The 24375-nt window shown below is 48.6% G+C and overlaps 1 long non-coding RNA gene across 1 annotated transcript; it reads left to right on the top strand.

The window, feature by feature from the left end:
• The first annotated feature begins 531 nt into the window (after positions 1–531).
• On the top strand, positions 532–23666 carry LOC135362284 (uncharacterized). The gene is made up of 2 exons (XR_010406802.1): positions 532–18026; positions 18640–23666. It is a non-coding gene; the product is annotated as an uncharacterized LOC135362284 (long non-coding RNA).
• The last annotated feature ends 709 nt before the right edge of the window (positions 23667–24375 follow it).

Below are 24375 nucleotides of genomic sequence, written 5' to 3'. Positions count from 1 at the left end.
TAAAAATCTTGGGGCGCCTGGGTGGCTCAGCTGGTTAAGCGACTGCCTTCCGCCCAGGTTATGATCCTGGAGTCCCTGGATCGAGTCCCACATCAGGCTCCCTGCTCAGCAGGGAGTCTGCTTCTCCCTCTGATCCTCCTCCCTTTCATGCTGTCTCTCATTCTTTCTCTCTCAAATAAATAAATATCTTTCAAATAAATAAACAAACAAATAAAAATCTTTAAAAAAAAAAAAAAAAAAGACCCAGGTTGGAGGCCTTGTTGTAAGCAGCCAGCCAGCAGTGCCCCCAAGTCATCAAATGGGCTCCCTGAGGCCCATCACTGGCTGTAAACTGCCCTGGACAAATGCAGGGGGTTTTTTTTGTTTGTTTTTTAAAGTCTCCCTTTTCCCCTACCTCCGATTGCAAAAGCAAAATGGATTGAGCATCTACACCCGTTTGGTCTTGTAGCCATGCAGTTCTGTACTGTGTTCCGCATAAACAAGACTTTGACCTCATTATTTTGCAACCTCTTATTTCCGCTTAATACATCATGCAAAATCACTAGGTAGCCTATCCCAGGACGGAGTTTTCTTATGAAATACTTCAAGCCTTCAGGCCCCTGGTAACAGAGAATAACAAAACCTAACACACTCCCCACAAGCCACCACGCAGCAACCTCATGGGGCTCAACGTTTTACTCAACTGGCCCCCAACCATTTCTAATCCTACACAAATCACAGCAGAGTTTCTCCAGCAGGGACGCTACAGGCGCAGCTCCGTGTGCGGTTCACAGCCGACCACCCTCGGACAGCCCCCAGCTTCCCTGGGGAGGGTCCCGAACCCTCCCGCCGGCCCGCCCCGCCCCCACCCGCGCGCCTCGGCGCTGACGTCACCGGCGCTCACGAGGCGAGGCCGAGCCACCGCCCGAGGAGTCACGCGGAGGCGCCCCGCCCCCACCCGCCGCCGGCAGTGATGCGCCCTCCGCAGAGATCCCTCCGCCGCCGCCTCCTGGAATTTTCCAGACGCTCTGCCGGCCCTTCTTTCGGGCTTGTGCGGGGCCGGGTGACCTGAGGCGACCCCAGCGTTTCGGTCGGCCCCCTCGGGAGTGCGGCCCCAGCCCGCTTCCCGCACGCTGCCCCCCCGTTTCAGGGAGCGCTGTTCCTACGCTCTCATCCCCCAAGAAGGAAGAGGGGGCTTCTCCCGCACGGAAATCGCATCCCCAATGTGACCTTGAAATTTTTTCCCGCGTGTCACGAAGCACTGCTAAAGGGGAACCGCGAGTAACCGGGGAACCCAGATGGTGGACACGGGGGAGGCGGAGGAGGGGGGAGACAGAGACCCGCCCGAGTCGTCTCCTTGGGCAGGGTCGGGGAGGGACTTTTTTCCCCCCGTGGCGGTGGAGGAATCGTCCCGTTGAGTAATGCCCCCGAGTGACGCGGCACGGGGCTATAAAAGCAAAAGTTGTGGCCTGTCCATCAGGAGTCAGCGACAGGGAGGGCCGTGGCGTGGGGTTTAGTGGTGGGGAGGAAGTTGCCAGTTTAGGGCCTCAGGGGACAGATGGGGGAGATGACAGATGAGACTGAAGGGGTTTGGGGTACAAGGACAAGGAAGGCTAAAGAGGAAGCTAGACCTTGGGGAAACTATGGTGGGGAGAGTTGCGTTGACAGCTACCGCAGTGACCCAGCGGAGGACAGCCCTTCAGGCTGGACTGTCGCTGCCTTCTGGAGAAGGGGAACTTGACCTCTAGGAGGGCGCTGCCCTGTGTGGCCCCAGCGAGCCCCAGTGTCCTGGTTTGTGTGGGAGGAGGAAGGCAGAAGCGAGAGGAGACAGGATCTCGCCACCCTTGCTGGAGAGGAAGCGGAACTGGGCAGTTGATGCCAGGAGAACGATCAGGAAGGAAGGCAGTGGGTTGTAGGGCTGCAGGTGGGCTGGGAGGGCAGACCTTGAACTTGTCAATACCAGCAGCCCCCTTTTCTTTCAGAAGGCTGCGACCCCGCGTGGGGATGAGGCCTGGTCTTGTGGAAACTGAACTTAGCTTGGCGGGGCTGACCGCTCTGGCCCAGGGTGGTATGTAATTTTGGTTCGGCCTGGGACAGGGTCCCGGCCGTGGCCAGCCTGGTGGAACCCGGGTCTGGGTGTGAGGCCAGACCCCTTGTTGGAGGCGAGGGTGGTCTCCGGAGTGATTGAGGAGGCAAGGTGCCATCTAAACAGTTAATTGGTGTGGCGCCTGATGTCTGACAGGCTGGGGCTGCTGAGGCAGGATGTTTGTGTGTCTGTGGACAAAATTGACCCACACTTTATTTTCCAGGTGTCAGTGCTCCCCTTTGGACTTTTCCTCTAGGTTCGGTGCTAACTTCTGTGAGCTCACTCTGCTCCTCCTCCTCCTAACTTTCTTGAGGTTATCCATTCGCTTAAAACATTGCTTCTGGTAACCTGGTAAGCCTGGGAAAGTTGCCGAAGGCCCTGAGAAATTCGGTTGTGTTGGTAATCGTGAAGGAGGAAAGGCCCTCCCTGCTGAGACTCGGGGTGGGATGGGGTGGTGGTGCTTGCCTGCAGAGAGGGTGGGGATCGGATGTGTACCTTGGGTGGGCCTGCAGTAAGGGCACCAGCTGGAAGTTTACAGAATGCCTCATGGACCATGGTTTGTTACTGTAGTGTTCATCGTGGTGATCAGATGGCACCCAGGAGAAATGGAGCCCCTGGCCAGTGTGAGTCATAGCAGTGCAGGAGGGGAGACCCTGAAGGAGAGAGCCCGCCTAAATTGATGTCTGCAGATGGAATTTCCAGAGGCTTAGGAGGTGGAAGTTCTCCGATGTCCCGTTTCCAGGCCTTGCTCAGGAAGCCCTGTATTCAGGAGGCTGTTTAAGGTTTTCAGATGAGCTTATGAGGGGTCAATCATTAAAAGTCCAAAGCAGATGCATCGGGCCATCCGCAGATGTGTTGCATTGATTGATCCGGGAGCGCCAACCTCCAGGCATGTGGATGCCAGCAGGCACCCCTCCTTTCCTGGGGTGGAGGTTTTCAGATGCTGCATCTTCTAAATTGAGCCTCCAGTCATAACTGGTTCTGGGCTACGAACTTTGCTTCAAGAAGATTCTTAAGCTGTAGGACGTTTTAACATGCCACAAGCAGAGGGATGCCTTGTAGATGAATCTTGCAGACGGAGCCCAGTGACCCTCTCACCTGCCCGCCCGCCCGCCCGCCCGCCCGCCAGCCCGCCAGCCTGCCTGCCTGTGCGTTGGTTGGAGGAATTAGTGTGATGGTTTAACCTGTATTTTGGGAAAGTGTTCACATTTGAAATGCCTTAGGCGATACTTAAATGAAGCATACTGGCAAATTGGGGGGGCGGTTATTGTGTTATGCTACAGTCTTGGGGGTAGAAGTTGGTTGTGGCCAAATTCTGTTAGAAATGGCAGGTCTAGTTTGGGCCTTTCAATTGCATTGCAGGTAACTAAGCGAAGGGAGAATAGCTGGGGTACTGTTATCTTTGATTCTTCTATGTATTTTTTTAATGTGAATTTTGTTTGATGTAGTTTTCAAAGTAATCTTTAAATGGGAGGACCCTGAGGTGTGAGAGGTGGGGGTGGGGCACACCTTGACTTGGTACTGGGAGGGGTGGGGGTAAGGAAAGGGAGAGGGTTGGGTTTAGGTATATGCTGCAGAGGGTGGGGGTGGTAGGGAATGTGGGTTGAAAGGAATTCTGGCAAAAAAAGGTCAAGTAGAGCTCTGGGGAATATAACAGACAACTGGGCAAAGAAAGTACTAGTTAATGCTGGTTAAATTGTCTCTTGAAAGCACAAAAATTGCTTAGAAACTTTAAAAAGTCCTTTAGAAATCTGCTAAATGCAGGGAAAGCAAAATTTGCTTTGCTGCTAGGTGGGGAAGACTGAAAAGCTGTAATTGAACAGGAATGCCCATCTCTTGAAAGTGGGGGAGGGGTACAGAAATTCACACCGGCTGAGTAATAACCTTCACTGCTTCACTAGCTTCTTCAGTGGTTTATGTGAAGGTGTACAGTCAGTGTTGGAGCTAGAAATTTTAGGAAAGACTAAATGCCCGAGTTGTAAGCTTTTAAAGTACTTAAATTTTAAAAAAAAGTAAATTTAAAATTTTGGTGTGCACTTGAGATTTAGATGTACTCTTAACAGGTTTATAACGTTTCTATTTACTGAGATTTTGTGATTGAAAATTTTGAGCAAAATGAAAATGCAATGGCTTTTAAAGGAACTTTGTTTTATAAAATCTCTCCTCTTTGTGGTCTGTATTAAGAGCAAAGTAAAAATTGTTGCTATTACCTTAGTTCTTGTAACAGAATAACTTTTTTGTGGTCCCTGTAATACTTGGTAGCAAACAATCCATGTACCCTTACAGAGGTTAGTGTTAACCGATTGTATCTTTAATTTGAATGTTTGCTTTTTTTGCGGGGCAACTCTCAAGTCAAAATCAGTTTGGGGAATAAACAAAATGGGCGGTGGGGGGGTTGGGGTGGGGAACCTATACTTGATGTGGTCTGTTTTTAAAAATTCAGAGAAGGATCTGAAAAACCATTTATGGTGATTCTTGTTTTTGAGATGCATTTATTGAATTGGTGAGGTAATAACCAGTGGCTTTTGATCCTGTTCCTCTTCCCCTTAAATTCAAATTTAAATTTAAACTCCCCAGTATAAGCCTTTGGGATTTCTGTCTTCTGGGTTCTTTTTTAATGTTTAGAAATCTGTTGGTATAGTCCAGCTTTTAATCGGTGACTTGGGTACGATGAAACTGCTGTCCTAGGAATTTAAAGAGTATTGGTCATGTCTGTATGGGGAAATATGTATGGGTGTATTGGTTCGAGTACTTCTGTGTTGCTCTGTCAGAAAAACTAGCTCTCTGTTGCATCATGTATGGGATTACTAATCATTTTCTTCCCCTCTTTACAGCACAAATAAAGGTTTGAGTTCTAAACTCGTTAATTGTTGTATTGGTATGTTACGTTTTTTGACCTTTATCTTTTCTGTAAACCAAGTTATCTTTAATGAAGTTGGATGTATTTTTCTTACTGTAGATTTAGGCTGTGATTTGCTCTTTAGGAGCTTTAAATAATTGAGGTCATTTAGTGGAGCGTGGTAACCTCAAACAGAACTGGGATGTCTTGAATGGTATGGAGCCTGGTGGATGGCAATGGGGGCTCCTCCGCTCACTGTCGGGGTGTCTAATGGTTGTGCAAAATGTGCTGCTGAACCTGACAGCTGGTGAAGGTCCGTGTCAAGGTGCTGGGGGCATACTTTGTAATATCCTGGAACTTTAACTGGTTAGATTTCCAAATGGTGTTGTCAGAAAGGGGGCCTATCATTGCTTAGGGGAAAACGTATGAAGAATACAACACGTGTAATACATGTTTTCCGTATTTGTGGTGTGGGGGAGGCTGGAATGGAACTGGGTGTGGGTCTAAGCACATAATTCTCTACTAAAGAGTTTGGTTTGGCTCTTTATTGGGTGACACAAGAGTTTGGGCTCGTGTGTACCTGCTGCGTGAAGCAGGCCAAGGTTATGCAGAGGGCATGAGAAGCAGCTCTTGGAAGCAGTTTGCCTCTTGACTCTGAATTGTGTTTCCTGGGTGGGGAGGTGGTGGTAGCTCCATCCGGGGAGCAAAGTCCTGCTGCTCTGGTGCCTTTACCCGTGGGCCCTAAGGTTTTGCCTCACAGGAGACAGACTTCGGGCTCAGACTAGAAACTGCCACCAGGCTCTGTGAAGAAGGCTTTTGTTTTGGAGGGAGCTGAAAGGGAAGCTCGCCTTTGAAGGGGAGCTAAGACCTGAATTGGGAACAGATGAGCACTGTGACCTAAACGGGGGGGGGGGGGGGGGAGCTTGGCCTGAAGAATTCCTCCAGGAGAGCAGCTGTGGGACTGGCTGTCCCCTCAGTCCTTGCATCCAGGTGGCCTGCTTGTGGGTCCTCAAGAACCCTGATGCGCCTGCTTCCAAGAACCTGGAGTTGGGTGCTGGGGAGGAGGAAGGGGCCTATTGTGGGGGAGGTCATGGCGCTGCTGTGAGTGGGGGCCGCTGCTTGTGGGTTTGGGGATCCTTTCCCTGCTTGCCACTCTGGTTCTTGATCCCCCTGGAACAACCTAGGTCTCCTTTCCTACTTAACTCTTCTCTCTGCTTTGTACCCCAGCCCTCCCCCATCCGCCCTGCCCTTTATGCCAAACTGGTTCCTCCTCATTTTTTACATGGTGATTATGAAACTCTTGCTTCCAGCCTTGAGGGTAACTGCTATAAATGCCTTTCTAAATGTCACCGTTTCCTAGCAACTGTGATGGGCTGATAAAGAATTTCCATAAGGGTGTAAATGTTTGCCATTGGCTGAGAGCAGGCAGCTGAAGGCCTCCTAGCCTCCACCCAATCCAGGGGCGCCTGTGATGGTCAGTGAAAGAGATTTCTACCTGTCTATGTGCACTTACTCTCAGGTCAAGTGGGATGGGTTGCAGCTGTGGATGGCTGTGTTGGTGATTTTTGCTAATCAGTTTGCATTCTGGTGCATAAAATTGAGCCTTCACTCTTGAACTCCCACAGGCAGTGGATGATACGGTGAAATCCATTAGGTAGCAAATGGTGATCTGGTGCAAAGTAAAAGTGATGGGGCATAAGGATAGCAAAAAGCGCGTTTGGAAGTCCTCTGAAAAAGGACAATAGCCTGAGAGTGAGTATGGGTGGAGGCTCCTCTGCGGGCCCAGGTTGGACACTGCGGGAGTGGTCGGCGTCACAAAGGGGATTGGACCCTAACGGCCCCCTATTCCGCCCTGTCAGCCGCCCTTGGTTTGTGTCATTGACCATGGACATTAAGGGACTTGTAGGACCTTTTATGCCGAACCTTGCCTCCGTGTGTCGCTAAGTCTCTGGCGGAAATGTTAACCTCTGGTCTCGTGCAGTGCTTTTTATTGTGCGGTGCTGATACTAAATGAAATGCAAAAACAGGCTTACGGATTCTTGTATGTTTTAAATGTTCATATGTATGTATACAGAACTATACTGATGCAGTCTGGAAGTGTCAAGAGGAAGGTAGCCAAACAACCCAAAACAAAAATTTGTGAAGGTGTATGTCCCCGGGAGCGTGGCCTTTACCTTGCTGTGGTGGGTGTCCCCTCCACTACCTTTTGGCCACTGGGTAGGACAGTGCCTGCTCTGCTGGGGGCCTCCACCCTCCAGGCCGCCCAGCTCTGTACCTCCTTCCCTCTCTTTTAACTAACTCTTAACTGAGTTCTCGTATATAAAAAGGGTTTATCGTGGGGTTCACAAATAAAATTGGAAAAAAACAAAATCCTCAGTAATCATCTGTTACTGGCATATTTGCTTCTAGAGGTTTCTTTCTTCCTATGCATAGGATATGCATTTTTTTTTAACAAAAATGGGATTATACTGTAAATTGTTTTGCAGCTCCTTTCACTTAACATATAGTGAACCTCTTTTCCTGTCATTCGAAGCATCTTTTGTGGTGGTGAGGTACTCCACTGTGTGGCTGTATCAGTTTAAACAATCTCCTTTAGATGACATAAATTATTTTCCAGTTGGTTTTTTTTCTCTCAGGTAGTAAAGCTGTGATAACCTTCCCTGTAACTCACACTTTCTCTGAAGTCATCTGATATGACTTCTTTGGGATACGTGAATATATGAAATGCCTGTGTCAAACTTAGGACTTAAGATTCATTCATGGTGCTGAGTAGCCCTCCTGAGAGGGGTTTTTTAAATTTGTTTTCTCACATTGATGTAAACCTGGCTGTTTACCCTTTTCCATAGAACAGGTATTGCCATGTTAAAAACCTTAGATCCTGGGGCGCCTCGGTGGCTCAGTCGTTAAGCGTCTGCCTTCGGCTCAGGTCATGATCCCAGGGTCCTCGGATCGAGTCCCGCATCGGGCTCCCTGCTCGGCGGGGAGTCTGCTTCTCCCTCTCCCACTCCCCCTGCTTGTGTTCCCTCTCTTGCTGTGTCTCTCTCTCTCAAATAAATAAAATCTTAAAAAAAAAAAACAAAAAACTTAGATCCTTGGGGGGATCCAGGCTACTTTACTGGGGTGTTGCTTTGCTGCTGCTGAGACTGAACGTCTGTGTGGATTGGCCATCGGCAATGGTGTGTGTGATTCTGTGTGTGTGCACGTGTGTGTGCACGTGTGTGTGTGCGCGCGTGCGCAAGTACACACAAGCTTCGGCTTCCTGATCGTTTTCCTATTGGTTATTTTGTAAAAGCACTTACATGTTAAGGCTATTAATAACCTATGTTTGATGCAAATATTTTTCCTGGTTTTATAGATTGCCTTTCATTTTGCTTATTGTGTTTCAGACACACACAAGTGATACCGGTTTTCTGAGGTCATCACTCTTTACAGTTTCTGTACTTGGCGTTGTGCTTAGATCTCTCCCACCCCAGAAGTATATAAATATTCTATATTGTGACACTTATGGTTCATTTTTTACATTTACACACGGGCTGCAGCTGGAGTTCATTGTGCCGCCTGGGGGCGGGGGCTGATGCGCTCTCAGAGCCGCCGGAGCTTGCTCTCCTCCCAGTGTCGGCCTCCCTGGGGCTCCATGATGGAGTGAGTGGCAGAGTCCTGTGGGCCATGAGGGTTGTTGTCACAATGGAGAGGACCGTGGGGACAGGCTGGTATGGTCTCCTAGTGGGGTCCTGGTTGTTGCTCCCCCCTGGCTCCCCATTTCGCCATCCTAATTGTTTGGGACCTATGGCAAACCCCCTCGGGGCGGGGTGTCAAAAGCAGGTACACAAAGATGGATCTGGGTTCTACTGACTTGGCTACTCAGCAGCTTTACGAACCAGAACAAGTTACTTAAGCCCACCCATCAAGCCTGCTTCCCTCATCTGCGCCGTGACGGTAAAGGCATGGGCGTGTTGGGCACACGCGGGTGGCGGTGCAGCCTTCCTCTCCTTTATTGCCCAGCCTCAGGGCCGACCCCTTGGTCCCGGTGCCCTGTCCCTGCCCTCTAGGCACCTGCCTGCCTTGCTCTGAGCCTCTTAGGGAACGACAGTCAGTGTGCATAATCTGGTCTGTTCTGGTCTGTTCTGGTCTTGCATTTAATTTTGTTTCCATCCACATCTCCCTGTATCAGCGGAATCCACAAACAGATTGGAAGTGGCTTTTTCTCCGGGTGGTTGGTTCTCCCACAAGAATGCCACAGATGGGCTTCTAGAGGTCTGTGAATGCTCAAACTGCTTGCTGAAGAAGTCCATGATCTCAAAAAAGATCAAATGAACAACTGCATTATTTTATCCCACAGCGCTTAGGCTGTAGGATGTGTAGTCAAGTCTCTTAAGTTGTAAGCAGTGTTTTGACTATTTTAGATGGCGCCTGCTGTGAGCATCTCTATGAATTTGGTGTCCCGTTTGTTCCCCAGAGTGGCGTTGCTTGGTCCGTGAGTGTGTGTGGTTTTACAGCTCTTGTCACAGACTCAGATACTCAGATACTCTCCGGAAAGCTTACATTTCCTCTTGTGAGTATATCCCTTTCCCCACATAGTTGCCAACGTCAGGTTTTTTAAATGGTGGTAAAATACACGTAACGTAAAATTTATCTTCTTAATCATTTTTAAGTGCAACGGTTGAGTAGAGTTCAATTTATTGTTGTGCAACCAATCTCTAGAACTTTTTCATCTTGCAAAACTGAAATTTTATACCCAGTAAACTCCCCATTCACTTATCCCTTTAGCCCCTGGCACCCGTCATTCTGTTTTTCTCTCTCTGAGTTTGACTACTCTAGGTACCTCGTGTTAAGTAGAATCATAAAGTATTTGTCTTTTTGTGACTGGCTTATTTTACTTGGCATAACGTCCTCAAGGCTCATCTGTGTTACAGCGTGTGTCAAAATTTTCCTCCTCCTTAAAGGAGTTGAAACAAAGGCGCCTGGCTGGCTCAGTCCGTACGGCGTGCAACTCTTGATCTCGGGGTCGTGAGTTTGAGCCCCAGGTTGGGCGTAGAGATGACTTTAAATAAATAAGCGAGCGGAAGCATATTCCATGGTATGTAACATCTTATTTATCATCTGTCAGTTAACACTTGGGTTCCTCCACCTTTTTGGTTATTGTGAATAATGCTGCTTTGAACATGTGTGTACAAATACCTTTGGAAACCCTGCTTTCATTTCTTTGGGCGATACACGCGGAAGTGGGATTGCTGGATCATACGGTATTTCGATTTTTTATTTTTGAGGAGCCACACAGTTTTCCATAGCAGCCGCGCCACTGTACATCCCCAGCAGTTTGCAAGAATTCCGATTTTCCACATTGTCACCAACACTTGTTCCCTGTTGCTGTTTGAAATAGCGGCCATCCTACTGGGTGTGAAGTGCTGTCTGCTTGTGGTTTTGATCTACATTTCCGTAATAATTAGTGATGTGGCGCATCTTTCTATAGGATTGTTGGCCATTTGTATGTCTTGTTTGGAGAAATAATCTTTTCAAGTCCTTTGCCCATTTTTAAAACTGGGTTATTTTTTTATTGTTATTGATTGGTAGTTCTTCAAATATATTTTAGATATTAACCCTTTATCAGATCTGTGATTTACAAATATTTTCTCTCATTGTGTATGTTGCCTTCTCAGTCTGTTGATGGTGTCCTTTGATGCCCAGAAGTTTTTAATTCTCATGTAGTCCAGTTTATCTTTTTTTTAATTTTGTTACCTGAGCTTTCCAAGAAATCATTGCCAAGTCCAATGTTATGAACTATTTATTGCTACTTTTAAAAGTACTTCGGTAGTCTTAATCCATATTTTTGAACTTAATGGTTAGTCTGTTTTACCATTTGATTTACCACCTGCCTTTTCCTCTTTGACCACTTACCATATGAAATTCCATATTGATTTTCATAATGATCGTGAGGTTCTTTGTTCACTTCAGAAGGTAAGCTTTTGCCAGTTATGTTTGTCAAACTTACTCTGTTTTGTCCCTTTTATTGTTGGTGCAAAAAGTATCTATCACACAAGGACTGTTAAAACATTCATCTACCAAGTCTAGTGATAACTAATAAGTCTGTTGGTTTTGCTTCTGATTAGTTTTTCTTTAGTATCTAAATATGTATGTACTCTCATGGTTTAATAAGTACTCGTCACCATTTAAGGAGTTATGAATCCAACTTAGGAGTGGATCTAAATTAATTCTACTTATAAAGTTGAAATGTCAAACTTTTATTGAGCAAACACTATCTTTGTTTTGTTCCAGGTCAATATTAGTGTCTTACGATCATCTGCCTGAATCTGTTTCTGGAGTTTTTATCCTTTAGTTTTTGTTGCTTCTAATCAAATACAGCAAATTTTAATGACTGTCACTGTTCATTATGTTTAGTAAATGGAGACTCTGCTACTCTTTTTTTGACTCTGCTACTCTTTTTTTTTTTTTTTTTTAAAGATTTTATTTATTTATTCATGAGAGACAGAGAGACAGAGAGAGAGAGGCAGAGGGAGAAGCAGGCTCCCAAGGAGCAGGAAGCCCGATGCGGGACTCGATCCCAGGACCCTGGGATCATGACCTGAGCCAAAGGCAGACGCTTAACCATCTGAGCCACCCAGGCGCCCTGACTCTGCTACTCTTAAAGCAAGAATATTCTCTCCCTGTTGGAACTCAAGTACACAAAACTGGGTTAATCTTTGGTTCATGATATAACATGGCTCTTTTATTTGCTACATTGATGTTTTTAATAATGTGGTAAGCATTTCTGAATCTTCTGTTCAGTATGAAAACTAGGACTTTAGACAGTAGCTTCCTCTACCTATGAGGTCGTGCCCGCCCCTGCCATCTCCTGCCATCTCCCTGCCTCCCTCTAGGCCAGCGTATCATCATCCTGAATACTGGGTTTACCTTTACTTGCTTTCTTTTCGTGTAACTCTAAAAAAAAAAAACCTACCTCAGTGTGTTTCTTGAGGAAGGTCCAGGTATTCACAGCCCCTCGGGGACAGCACAGCACAGTCGCTCTCCCTCCTGTGCTGTCTGGGTCTGAGACTGCCCATTTAGCACAAAACAAGAATGGACCTAACAGACTTACAGTCTCCTGGTGCTCTTTCCCCTAAGCAGGTCCTAAACTATTCTAGGACACCAGTTGTGACCTGGGCAGAAAGCAGCATTTAACTATATCTTATTTGTTGGTTGGTGTGGTCTGTTGAAATCTCGCCTGGCATCCAGCTGTAGGCATTTCTGATCCTAAGTGGAAAAGGATTGCACTCCGGCGGGGCACAGTCCGCTCTCTCTCCCACCCTTCTGCTCAGAACTGCCTCTCAGAGGCCACCAAATGCCAGGAACACAGTTGGGAACCTGGCTCTGTCTCTTACTCGCCTAATAGGGTCACAGAGAGCTTAACATTGGGAATCCCAAGGCCCAGGATCTGCCCCGGCAGCCTTATTCTTGCCCCCTTAGCCTCTGGGGTAATCGGTACACTGTCCCCCTGACTCCTCTGTTATGTAACAGTCGTGTGACCAGCAGTCTGTGTGTCAAAGCAAGGCCCTGCCCCTGCCCCATGCTGACCCCAACGGCAAGGCTCTGCTAGTTTTCTTCCGATTTATTTCAAGGCATAAAAAATGTTCAAAGTAATACCTGCATGTGTTAAAAATTCAAACCCTGTAAAGGGGATAGAGTGACATCTTTCTCTAACCCCCAGCCTCCCTTCCCACAGGGGCAACTATTGTGGCCAGTTGCTGGTTCTTTCTGGAGAATCCTGTGTACGTATTTCCCTATGGAGGTCCTGCTACACCACACACCCTGTCTTGTCCTTTGGATTGTTCAGTTAACAACAGGACATCAAGGAGCTCACTGCATATCTCTTTTTTGGTCTACCTTGGGCTTTTTCCACATCTGTGTGATAGTCCATGTTTGAATTAACCCATTTCCCTTTGGGGGAACAATTAGATTGTTTCTAGCAAGTTTTACTGTGTATAAGGCTATACTAAATATGGGTCTACATGGTTCTTGGTGTACATGGGCAACCATGCCTCTGGGGAAAGCCTTCTATACAGGAGGATTCTGGGTCACGGTCCATGTGTCTTTCCAAACATGATGGGCATTGCCCACCTATGTACACGGTGCTTAACACGGTCCTTAAGTTGTTCTGGTTGATGTTTCCCTACACCTTTACCAACACTGTATTCTTAAATTTGGTTGTCAGTGTGAGAAGTGAAAATAGTATTTCACTGTAGTTTTGACTTCTATTTCTGTCGGGCTGTGTGCTTACGGATTTTCAAGAGCTTTATATATTGAAGAAATGAACCCTTTGTCATTTGTGCTGCACGTACTTTCCTGATTGTCCTTGATCTTGATTTTACGTTTCGTGCTAAAGATTTGCTGTTCAGGGTTTTAAATACACTTAAAGTTATTTATCAATGTTTTCTTTTATGGCTTCTGGGTTTTAGGACTCAGGTTGCCAAGTACCCTCCTTAAAGACGGGCACACCTCCGCCTTCCCCAGCCCGCCAACAGCTATGGTTCCCTGCAGCCCTGCCCTGGCCATTTTGGGGTTTATCTTTGCTGATTGGAAGGCAGATCCAGCATCTCCATGTGTCAGTTTGCACTTTTTGATTCTGTGAAGTTGAATCTTGTTGGCTGACGTGTGTGTCTGCTTTGTGCTTCACTTACATTTTCATTTCCCGAGAGCTCTTTACTTGAGGACATTGACCCTTGTATATTACAGAACATTTTTCAAGTTTATAGTGTGCCTTTCTTTTCTCTTTTTCCTTTCTTGAGTGTAGTTGACACACGACGTGACATCGGTTTCAGGTTGTAGTTTGTCTTTTAAATGTACAGGTTGGATCTTGCTGATGGTTTTAAGTTTTGTCATCAAATCTGTTGTTACCATCATGGTTTCATACTTTGATGTTAATGCTGTATTTCCCACTGGTTTCTTTGTGCTTTCATTTTTGACATTTGACGTAACTCTTTAATCCATCTAGAAGTTGTTTGGGTGTTTGTACAGTATGAGGTGAGAATCTAAAGATTTCAAGATGGGCTAACCGATTTCCCAGTACCACTTCCTGAATAATGCTTTCTCTACTGATGCGAAATGGCATTTGTTAGTTATGGACTAAATACTTTAATATAATTGAGTCTATTTCTGAACTTTCTGGTCTTCCACCAGTTTCTTTCCTCTGCCAGCCCAATGTTTTCGTATGTTAGCTTTATCCTATCTGATTGTAATATGTGCTGATACCATCCCCTGACATTCCTTTTGAAGGTATTCTGATTTTTACTGGAATTGCATTACATTTATCAATATATTATGATATCGAGACATCCCATTTAGGAACTGGCCTCCCTGTTCATTCAGGATAGGATGATTTTCATGTCCCTCAGGAATTTGAGACTTGTACAAGTTATGTACATTTATGAAGTTTGCTTCTAGAAATGTTATATTCTGTGTTGTGGTTAGATATATTTTTCTATTAAAATTTCTGATTAAGGTAGCATATGGTAAGACTTGTATATATATGTTATTTTGAAAATAAATATGCTGATTATTAGGGCCGATTGGGAGGCAATAAGACATCTTGGCTAAAAGGGCAGGCTTTTGAGTCAGATGACCGTGCTCTCCTGCTGGACCTGCCTCTTACTTATTTTCTGTGTGACCATCTCCCTGCCTGAGTTTCTCCATTTGTAAGAAGGGATAATCCAATATCCACTAAGAAGCGGGATGAGGGTTAATGAAATGATGGAGGCATTGTGCTGGGGGCCCTGCTGACATGGAGTGAGCACTGTTCTGTTGGGGTATTAAAGTAAGAGTCATCTAATGGTTCTGTCCTCCACGTGATTTATTCCATTTTTCATGCTTCTTTCCTCCTGTCTTACTGGCATTGGCTGTCATCACTAATGAGCATGAGCATTGTGGTCTTGTTCCCACCCAACCCTCTGGTGGGATCTGTCAGCAGATGGAGAAGGGTCAGGCTGGCCCTGGGAGGTGCTGGTGAGCCCCCAGCAGCACATGTCAGGCTGCCCATTGATCATCTTTCCGGTGGTCCTCAGTTGGGGTGATCTGCTGGGGAGAGACCTCTTAGATTTTAATATTTGCGTATTTTAACAAATATTTGAAAATTGCTGGTTTTCTATTTATGGTGCTAATGTTTCCTTTTAAAAGGAATTTATTTTTCCTTTTTTTAATTGAAATATCCTACACATACCATAAAATTCAGCTTTTGAAGTGTATAATTCAGTGGTTTTTAGTATATTCAGTGTGTTGGCAATCATCACTATTATCCATTTCCAGAACTTGTTCATCTTCCCAGACAGAAGCATGGTATCCATAAAACAGTAAGTAACTTCTATCCCGCCCTCCCACTGGTGCCTGGTAACCTTTATTCTACCATCTGTCTCTATGAATTTGCCTATTCTAGGTTCCTCATGTAAGTGGACTCATAAGACATTTGTCCTTTTGTGTCCATCTTATTCTGGCTAGCGTAATGTTTTCAACGTTCATTCATGTAACAGGACGTCATTCCTTTGTGAGCCTGCATAATATCCCATCGTCTGGCTAGACCACATTTTGTTTATCCGGTCATCAGTTGGACACTTGGGATGTGTCCGATTTTTTTGGCTATTATGAATAATGCTGCTATGAACTTTTTATTGAACATGTTTTAAATTGTCTTTGATATGTACCTAGGAGTGGGACCACTTGCTGGGTCTGATGATAACTCTCTAACTTTTTGAGGAACTGCCGAACTGTTCCCCAGTGTAGAAGCACTACTTTTCATTCCCGCCAGTAACTTAGGAGGGTTCCAATTTCTCCACATCTTCAACACTTGTTCTCATCTGGCTTTTTGTGTTTTTTTATAGAAGCTCTCCGCCCAATGTGGGGCTTGAACCCATGACCCGGAGTCACGTGCTCTTCCAACTGAGCTAGCCAGGTGCCTGTCTGGCGTTTTGATTATAGCCATCCTAATGGGGGTGAAGTAGTATCTCGTGTCATTTTGATTTGCATTTGTTGTGAAGCACCTTTTCCTGTGCTTGTTGGCCGAGTGTAGATCTTCTTTGGAGGAGTGTCTATACTGAGCCTCTGTTCCCTTTTTAGCTGGGTGTTTCTCGTCTCATTGAATTTTAAGAGTTCTTTGTATACTCTGGATACTAGACACCAAGCGGATAGATGATTTGCAGATACGTGTTCCCCTCCTGGGGGTTGTGTTTCCACTTTCTTGGTAGTGTTCTTTGACATAAATTTATATTTTAAAAGTAACTTGATTTAGGGGCGCCTGGGTGGCTCAGATGGTTAAGCGTCTGCCTTTGGCTCAGGTCATGATCCTGGGGTCCTGGGATCGAGCCCCACATCGGGTTCCTGGCTCAGTGGGGAGCCTGCTTCTCCCTCTCCCTCTGCCTCTCTCCCTGCTCATGCTCTTTCTCTGTATCTCTGTCTCTCAAGTGAATAAATAAAATCTTAAAAAAAAAAAAATAATAACTTGATTTAAGGGAAAAAAAAAAAAAGGATTGGCCGTACTCAGATGTGGCAGAAAATGTCCAGGTGTTGTATGAATGATTAAGGTGGTGGGGGCAGAGAACAGAGTGTGACCCGATCCTGCTCTGGTGCGTCCCTTCACTTGCGGTGTCCCCAAGCATCTCCTGGTGCGTGAGCTGGGATCATCTGTCAGTAGATTGCTTAGAAGTTGCTGTTTTGTCATTTAAGTTCCATAGTAGATAACTGGATTTATTCAGCTGTCTTTCCTGCATCTTTTTAAATGAGCATCCAGTTTTTCTCCTTTCATTTTCTCATGATTAATTGCATCATGGATTATTAAGCGCTCCTGTGATTTCTGAGACACACCATTCCCAGGCCTGGAGCTTTAGTGTGTCAGCGTGGAAATGAATCGGAAGGTCCACTTCACCTTCAGGGCGCGGTCAGGCGGGTGTTGGTGTCAGGATGTCCGGAAAGGCAGAGACGCCGTCTGAGCCCGTCTGAGCCGCATATCAGGCGCTCTGCTCAGCAGGGAGTTTGCCTCTCCCTCTCTCCGATCCTCCTCCGCTTGTGCTCTCTCTCTCTCTGTCTCAAATAAATAAAATCTTTAAAATATATATCTATTTTATTGGCCTTTTCAAAGAAGCAGCTTTAGATAGAATAAGCAGTTCTACTGCCTTCATGTTGTAATTTGTTAATTCTGCTGCTTTCCTCAGATGTTGTTTTGTTTCTCTTTCTGGAGTCCCGCACGGTCATGCTGAACTGGGCAGGCAGCAGGCAACGCGAAGTAATGGAGGCTGTCAGTCCTGCGCCAGCCCCGCGGGGCCACCAAACCCAGGGAGGGCCTTTGAGCTCTCCCTTGAAGGGTGCATGAAGCTGTAAAGAAGAGCATTCCCAGCTGAGAGAAGGGCATGAGCAAAGCCTCTGAGCTGTGAGGGGAACTGGCGGGAGCTGGGGGGGAGGGGGTGGGCACGGTGAGGGTTCAGGATGTGCCCCGCAGGTATTTGGGGAAAGAGTTTGCTGTCCTTATTCCCCATATGCTTTGTGGTTTCAGTTCTGGTGTATAATTTGAACATAGTTATTTAAGAGTATGCTTTAAAACTTCCAAGATTTGGAAAGGTTTTTGTTTTTGTTTTAACTATTATAATCTATTTCTGTCTTAATGAATGGCTACCCAAGGAAGTGTCCTGTACAGTTTCTGCCTTTTTGAATCTGTGGCTCACTTTCTTCATTGCTTAAGGTATGACTATTTTTATATATGTTCTGTGGCATTTGAGAAGGTATTCTTTGTCCCGTTCCCTATTTTTGGATTGGTCCCTCTCAATGGTTTTTGGTCCAATCCAGATCCACTATATCCCTCTGTAATGAGAAGTGAAGATGTTTTCCCCACCACTTCTGGTTCCCCGTCCATTCCCCCCACCCCGCGCCCCCAGACTGCTTACCAGTTTTGTTATGTGTGTTTTGCTGCAGTGTGTGGGGTACATGGAGACTCCAGATGGCACGATCCACTCCTGCAGGGGTGGAGTGCAGGGGTGGAGTGCTTGATGCTGGCGGGGGCCCAGGAACCTACTCCCCTACCCCGCCCCCAGCCGGACTGTCTTCTGGTTTGCATTTGAATGAAGTGCCTGTGTGTTGGGGAATTTTCAACAGGTGAATTTTGAAACGATTTTTACATCTAATTTCTGTTTCCTGCTCACATACGTGTTCATCTTACACAGTTGGGGCTGGTAGTTATTTTGCTTTTTTCACTCCAGGTTCCGGGGTGGGCAGGGTTACCCGTGCTGAAATAACCTACCTGTTGTGATTGAGGCCCCCAGGACATTCCAGGGTGTGAGCCTGCCCCCGGGCCGCTGGGGGCTTCTGTGTGGGCTGGTTCCAGCATTTTGTGATTATAAATTACACGGTCACAGACACCTTTGGGCAAATCCCTTTTATACCTCAAGGCTGCTTTCGGTTTGCACTCCGCACTGGCCAGAGGGAAGGAGCGGCCGTTGCTGGCTTCTCTGCTCCCTGCCCTGTGTCCTCCGGGTGGTTCGAGGGGCCCGTGATATACCCGTTTCCGCCCGCGCCCCCCGCCCCCCGCCGGCCCTGCGAACACAGTTTGTTCTGGTTTTGACTGTGAGTGCGTAGTGCTTCCTGGAAGCGATTTTAATCTTCACGGGGACATGTCTCCCGGTGTAGATCACCCTCTGGTTTTCCTTAAGTACACACCTCAAGGGTTTTGTCACTAATGTGTTGAATTAATTCTTTCCTCATCTTACAGAGTGTTTTTTGACTACCCACCCCTCCATTTCTGAGGCCTTTTAAGGCCAGAGCTTTGTTGCTTCGTCAGGTTGGGACTTAGATGGCTGATTCCTCTCCTGCTGCAGTAAGTAAGTGCCTGTCCTTTGTGGTGTGTTTGGGGGGCTGAAGCCTGAAGGGAGCCTACGAGGGGAAGCTAGGAGGCCGTGGAGTGGGGGGGCATGAGGGAGGTGGGGGGAGGAGGGATGGAAGCCTGGAAGCCCCAGACCTTGAGGGTGTGTGTGTGTGTGTGTGTGTGAGAAATGGGACTGGCTCTGCTTGAGTTCCTCAGGACTAGTAGAGAGGACCCTGTTCTCAGCCTGACCTGATGCACCTGTGTGACCCTGAACTGGTTTCAGTCCTCTCTGAGCCTCCGCTTCTCATCTGGACCCTGCTGGGGAGCGGCTACTGAGCTCCTTGGGGCCGACAGGAGGGTCCAGGGGCCCTCCCCTAGTGAGAGGCCAGGCCAGGACTCCTGGACCAGGACCGCAGAGCTTGTGGGGGTGCTCCCACCGGACCCGCCGTGGGCCCGCGGGAGGCAGACCCTAGCCTGGGAGCTGCAGGTGCTGTGGGCAGCAGACTGGGAGGGTGGCCCAGGGCAGGTAAACTGGCCAAGGGTCCAGGGCGGGCTTCCTGTTCCTCCTGTCTCTTGGACCCGTCCTCTCAGGAACTCAGACCCCCGTGGGAGGCAGGTGGGGGCGCTGTGCTTCTGACTTCATTTTCGGGCAGTGGCAGTTTCCAGGTAGGACCCCACAGCGGGCAGCGGTGGTGAGACGGAGGATGGGGGGCGAGGCAGCTTGGCCGGCCTGTGTGGCCGCACGCAGCGGGGCACAGCCTACTCCGAGGACCACTGGCGTTTGAGCTGGGCCAGGGTGCTTCAGGTGTCCCCTAGTTCTTAGACTTCCTGTTCCAATGAAAAACTTGAGATTTTTGTCTTTAATTACAAAAGGAATCTGCATAGACTTAAAAATTCAAGCCATGGAAAAGGTATAAAGTAAAATAAAGTCCCTCTCCCATCACCCATCTCAGCCCTACTACACTGAGGTGGCCTCTCAAGTTTCTCAGGATCTTTCTGGAAATTTCTGTATCCGTACAAGGACTTGTCACTGCTGACAGTGTCCTAGAGTAAGCAGGACCGTAACTTGTGGTTCCGTGTTCCCTCTGACTTCATGAGCTCCTGCGGTCGGGATGTGCACGCAGCACCACAGGAAGCCGTGGCCACGCAGCCAAGGGGACGCTCAAGGGGACGCTCGTCCCCCTGGCTCTGCCTTTGAAAGGGCTACCAGGGGAGGGAGGGTAAGCCTGGGAAGGGGGGAGGCGCGGAGCCGCCGCAGGTGTTTCTTTTACTGGATGCGGCTTGTGGCCGCATTCAGGTTTTGCTTTTCACCTTTGAGTCTGTGAGAAAACAAGGAGGAAAAAGCAAAAGGCGCTGGTGGTGGCACGCCCAGCATTCCGGGCCAGGGTTCGAGTCCCTGTGGCGTCCCTGCTTCCTTCCTTCCTTCCTTCCTTCCTTCCTTCCGGCTCCCAGCTCCAGGCCCCTCCTCCCCCTCCGTGGTCCGGAGAGAGACGTGTGGGGCTCAGGTGCCGCGGGCCTCCCCAGGAGCACGCCCCTCCACGGTCTCCTCCCTCACCCCCTGGAGGACCTGGGGCTGGGCGGTCAAGGGCTCTCGCGGCTGCAGCCCCTCCCCCCTGCCCTGAGCCATACGCAGAAGATGAATTAGTACCTTTGAGAAGAAGAGAGCTTGGGGGCTCTGAACCCCAAGGCTGAGGGGCCCACCTGCAGCGCCCACATTCCTCAGGGTGTGCTCCCCACCTGGCCGCTTCCGGCTGAGGCTCCCAGGACCAACTCCCCACTGCCCTCCACGTCCGAGGACCAGGAGGATGGCTCTTCCGGGAGGGCTGAGTGGATGAGGTCAGATGGCAGAGCTCTGGGCTGGCAGGTCGGGGTGCAGAGTGGCCCTGGGGGAACAGAAGGGAGGGGCCCACAAACTGACCCAGGGGCAGGAAATGGGGCAGGAGGGGCCAGAGTGGGCCCTGAGGGGTCTGAGACTGTCCAGGCACCTGGGACCTGGAGGATGGATCCCAGGAGACCGCCCCCCCCCCAGGTCAGGACCCAGCCGGGGCAGTGTGCCGTGATCCTAAGCGAGTTCCCTGCAAGCCCCTAGCAGCTGCCATCTCTGTCTCTGGGATTCCTTTGGCCTCTCTCCCAGCTTTGGCCAGCCTCCCCATCCCTCCCCCACATCCCCGGAAAGAGGTCAGAGGATCACAATCCAGTTCACTGGCCATGATACTGATGCTGTCTGCACCTTGGAACAGGGCTGCCTTGGCTCCAGCCTGAGCCCACGGTTCCCAGGGAACCCCTGCCTATCACTGCAATAACCTCTTCCTTCAACAACCCCTGTCTCATCAGGAACACTGGAAGCAGAAGGGGAGGTGTGCAAAGTTGGCCTGGCAGGCGGGGCCTTCTCCTAGCCAGGCGGGGGGCTCCCCTACCTCTCAGAACCCAGTTAGAATCCCAGGTCCTGGGCTCAGCCCAAACTCAGGTCACATGATAGGACAAGTCCTCTCTGGAGAGCTGGGCTCCTATGAGCTGGAGGGGACACCAGACCTGGACAAGCCTGAGGGAAATGCCATGTGCAGGGCAGAGGGAGGGGATCAGGATACACAGAGGGGCAGGAAGCTGGTCAGCTTTGGTTGAGAGAATATCTTTTTTGTTGTTGTTAGAGCACAAGCAGGGGGAGTGACAGAGGGAGAGGGAGAGGCAGGCTCCCCGCTGAGCAAGGACTCAATCCCAGCACCCTGGGATCATGACCTGAGCCGAAGGCAGGCACTTAACCGACTGAGCCACACAGGTGTCCCAACAGAACATCTTAAGGGACCTTGGGGGTCAGGGGGCGCCTGGCCAGCTCAGTTGGTGGAGTGTGCGACTCTTGATTTCAGGGTTGTAAGTTCGAGCCCCACAGTGAATTTATTTAAAAAAAAATTTTTTTTAAGATTTTATTTTTAAGTAATCTCTACACCCAACATGGGGCTGAAACTCACAAACCCTGAGATCAAGAGTCAAACTCTCTACCAACTGAGCTAGGCAGGTGCCCCCCAAAAAAATCTCTTAAAAAAATAAGGGACCCAGGGGCGCTCAGGTGGCTCAGTTGTTAGGCATCTGCCTTCCGCTCAGGTCATGATCCCAAGGTCCTGGGATCGAGCCCCACATCAGGCTCCCTCTCCCACTCCCCCTTCTTGTGTTCCCTCTCTTGCTGTGTCTCTCTCTGTCAAATAAATAAAATAAAAATCTTAAAAAAAAAAAAAAGACTTAAAAAAATAAGGGACCTTGGCTTGGGCCCTCCTAAAGGAGAGTGATGGCCGGTTTGCCATCATCTGCAGTCCCTCAGCCCCTTGGCAAGTTTTGGTGACAGAAAATTGCCCTCTGGATCTGGTGTTCCTGGTGTAGGCAGTGAGAGGAAACAGCAGGAGGCCTGTGGGTGGCCTGTGTGTGTCCTGAGCAGCCAGGCCTGGGCACTAAGGTCACGATGTCCACCAAGGTGTCTGTCTATGTGAAATGCAGCAGCCACATGGGCCAGAAGCAGCTTCGGGACCTGTTGTCCTTGGACATGATCAACCCCACTGCTAGGGACTGACAGGCGTATTATGCTCGTGCATAAGCAAAGGCAGGAAGCCCAGGAGTGAATGACAGAGAGGAGCCAACATGTGGCAAAGAGCATGGACCTGAGTCTATGCTCTGAGTCTGATCTAGCCTGTTTGAGACTCAGTTTCCCCATCTCTAAAATGGAGTCAAGGGTACCTGCCTTGCAGGGTTGTGGGGAGAATTAGGGACGTTTATGAACTGCCACATGGAAGGTACTCAAAAGTGGCTATGGACACAAAGGACTCGGGGCTCGGGAGAGGCAGGACTGTGAAAACAGGTTGGAGTCAGCTGGGAACAGCTTTGCTTACAAGGCTGAGCAGAGGCAATGGGGAGCTGCAGAAGGATTTTAAGCAGGAGAGACACGTGGTCAGATCCAGGTTTTAGGAGGGTCACCACCCGGGCCAAGGGACGATGGACTGAAGGTCAGAGAGGAAGAAGCCATTGCAGGATGAGGAGGCCTGGACGGGGCAGGGACAGTGGGGACAGAGGAGGGGAGAGTGCCAAGGTGGGGCTTGTGTCCAACTGGTACAGACCACGCAGGTGGCTGGGGACAGGTTCAAGCCTCGGTTGTTCCCTTCTTCCATTCTCCGCTGGTTCTTCTCCATCCTCCTGACCCTGCGGATCCCAGACTCCCAGCCCGCCCCCAGCCTCTCCTGCCTCCATTCCCTGTGTCAGATTTCAGAGTGGGGGCTGAATTTGACCCCAAGGCATTTTGCTTGGCCTTCTGGACTTTTTTTAATGTTCAAAAAAAATTTTATTGTGGGGGCGCCCGGGTGGCTCATTCGGTTAGGTGTCCAACTCTTGGTTTCTGCCCAGGTCATGATCTCAGAGTCTCCCTCTGCCCCGCCCCCCTGCTCTCTCTCAAATAAATCTTGAAAAAAATTTATTGTGGACACACACACACACACACAATGTAAAACTTGCCATTTAACCATTTTAAGTGTCTAATTCCATGGCATTAATTACATTCACAATGTTGTGCAACCATCACCGCTGTTTCCAGATCCCTTTTATCACCCCACAGCAGAAACCATATCCATTAAGCAGCTGCTCCCATTTCCCCCTCCCCACAGCCCCTGGTATCCTCTAATCTACTTCCTGTTTCTATGACTGCCAATTTTAGGTATTTCATGTAAGTAGAATCTAAAATAATTGTCCCATGAAACTAAAATAACACTGGGCGCCTGGGTGGGTCAGTCGTTAAGCGTCTGCCTTCCATTCAGGTCATGATCCTGGAGTCCGGAGATCGAGTCCCACATCAGGCTCCCTGCTCGGCAGGAAGCCTGCTTCTCCCTCTCCCACTTCCCCTGCTTGTGTTCCTGCTGTCGCTATCTCTCTGTCAAATAAAAAAAAAAAAAAAAAAGAAACTAACACTGTTAACTATTGGAATTTAAATTTTTTGAAAAAGAAAAACACCCTTATATTTTAATGAAAAAAAAAAGAGTAACATCTTCCTTTCATTAGTAAACATAAACAATAAATTAATTGTCGTTTTGCGTCTGGCTTCCTTCACTCGGCATGTTTCCAAGTTCATCCATGTTTTAGCATGTGTCAGCCCTTCATTCCCTTTTATGCCCAAATACCGACATTGAAGGCACAGGGTGGGGAGCTGAAGCGCCAGCACCTTCTTGCCTCCAAGGTCCCCCTCAGTACTTGGGTGGCTCATCCCCTTCCGCCTTAGAAGAGGAAGACAAGAAAAAAGGACACCCTGCTTAGAGCTTCACCCAGCCAGAAGGCCACACATCACCTTGCTCCCCATCCTCCCTGTATCAGGCACCAGCCCAAAGGCTGCTATGTTGGGCTGGAGAAAGGGGGTCTGAAGTGGAAGAGATGGGGGGTGGGTGGGGGGCAGGCCATGGCTGATCCTCTGCCCTGAGCCCTTCTACCTGGGGGCAGGGAGCAGGACTATCCTTCAGGCCCATCTCTGGGTCAGCTCTGTGGGGCTCAACACTGCCCAGCCGGGCACAAGGCAGAGGCTCAGCCACACTTAGAGGAGTGAGATCACAAAGACAAAGTGGCCAAGGAGGGAGAGATTTGAGGCTCACCCCCTCCCAGCACCATACCCACTTCCAGAGC

This window comes from Mirounga angustirostris, unplaced genomic scaffold (genome assembly GCF_029215605.1).
Source record: "Mirounga angustirostris isolate CCGP_5_RB_7025 unplaced genomic scaffold, mMirAng1.0.hap1 SCAF_13, whole genome shotgun sequence".
Classification (NCBI taxonomy): domain Eukaryota; kingdom Metazoa; phylum Chordata; class Mammalia; order Carnivora; family Phocidae; genus Mirounga; species Mirounga angustirostris.
The sequence above is the reverse complement of the archived record's forward strand: the minus strand, read 5'-3'. Positions and strand labels throughout refer to the sequence as shown.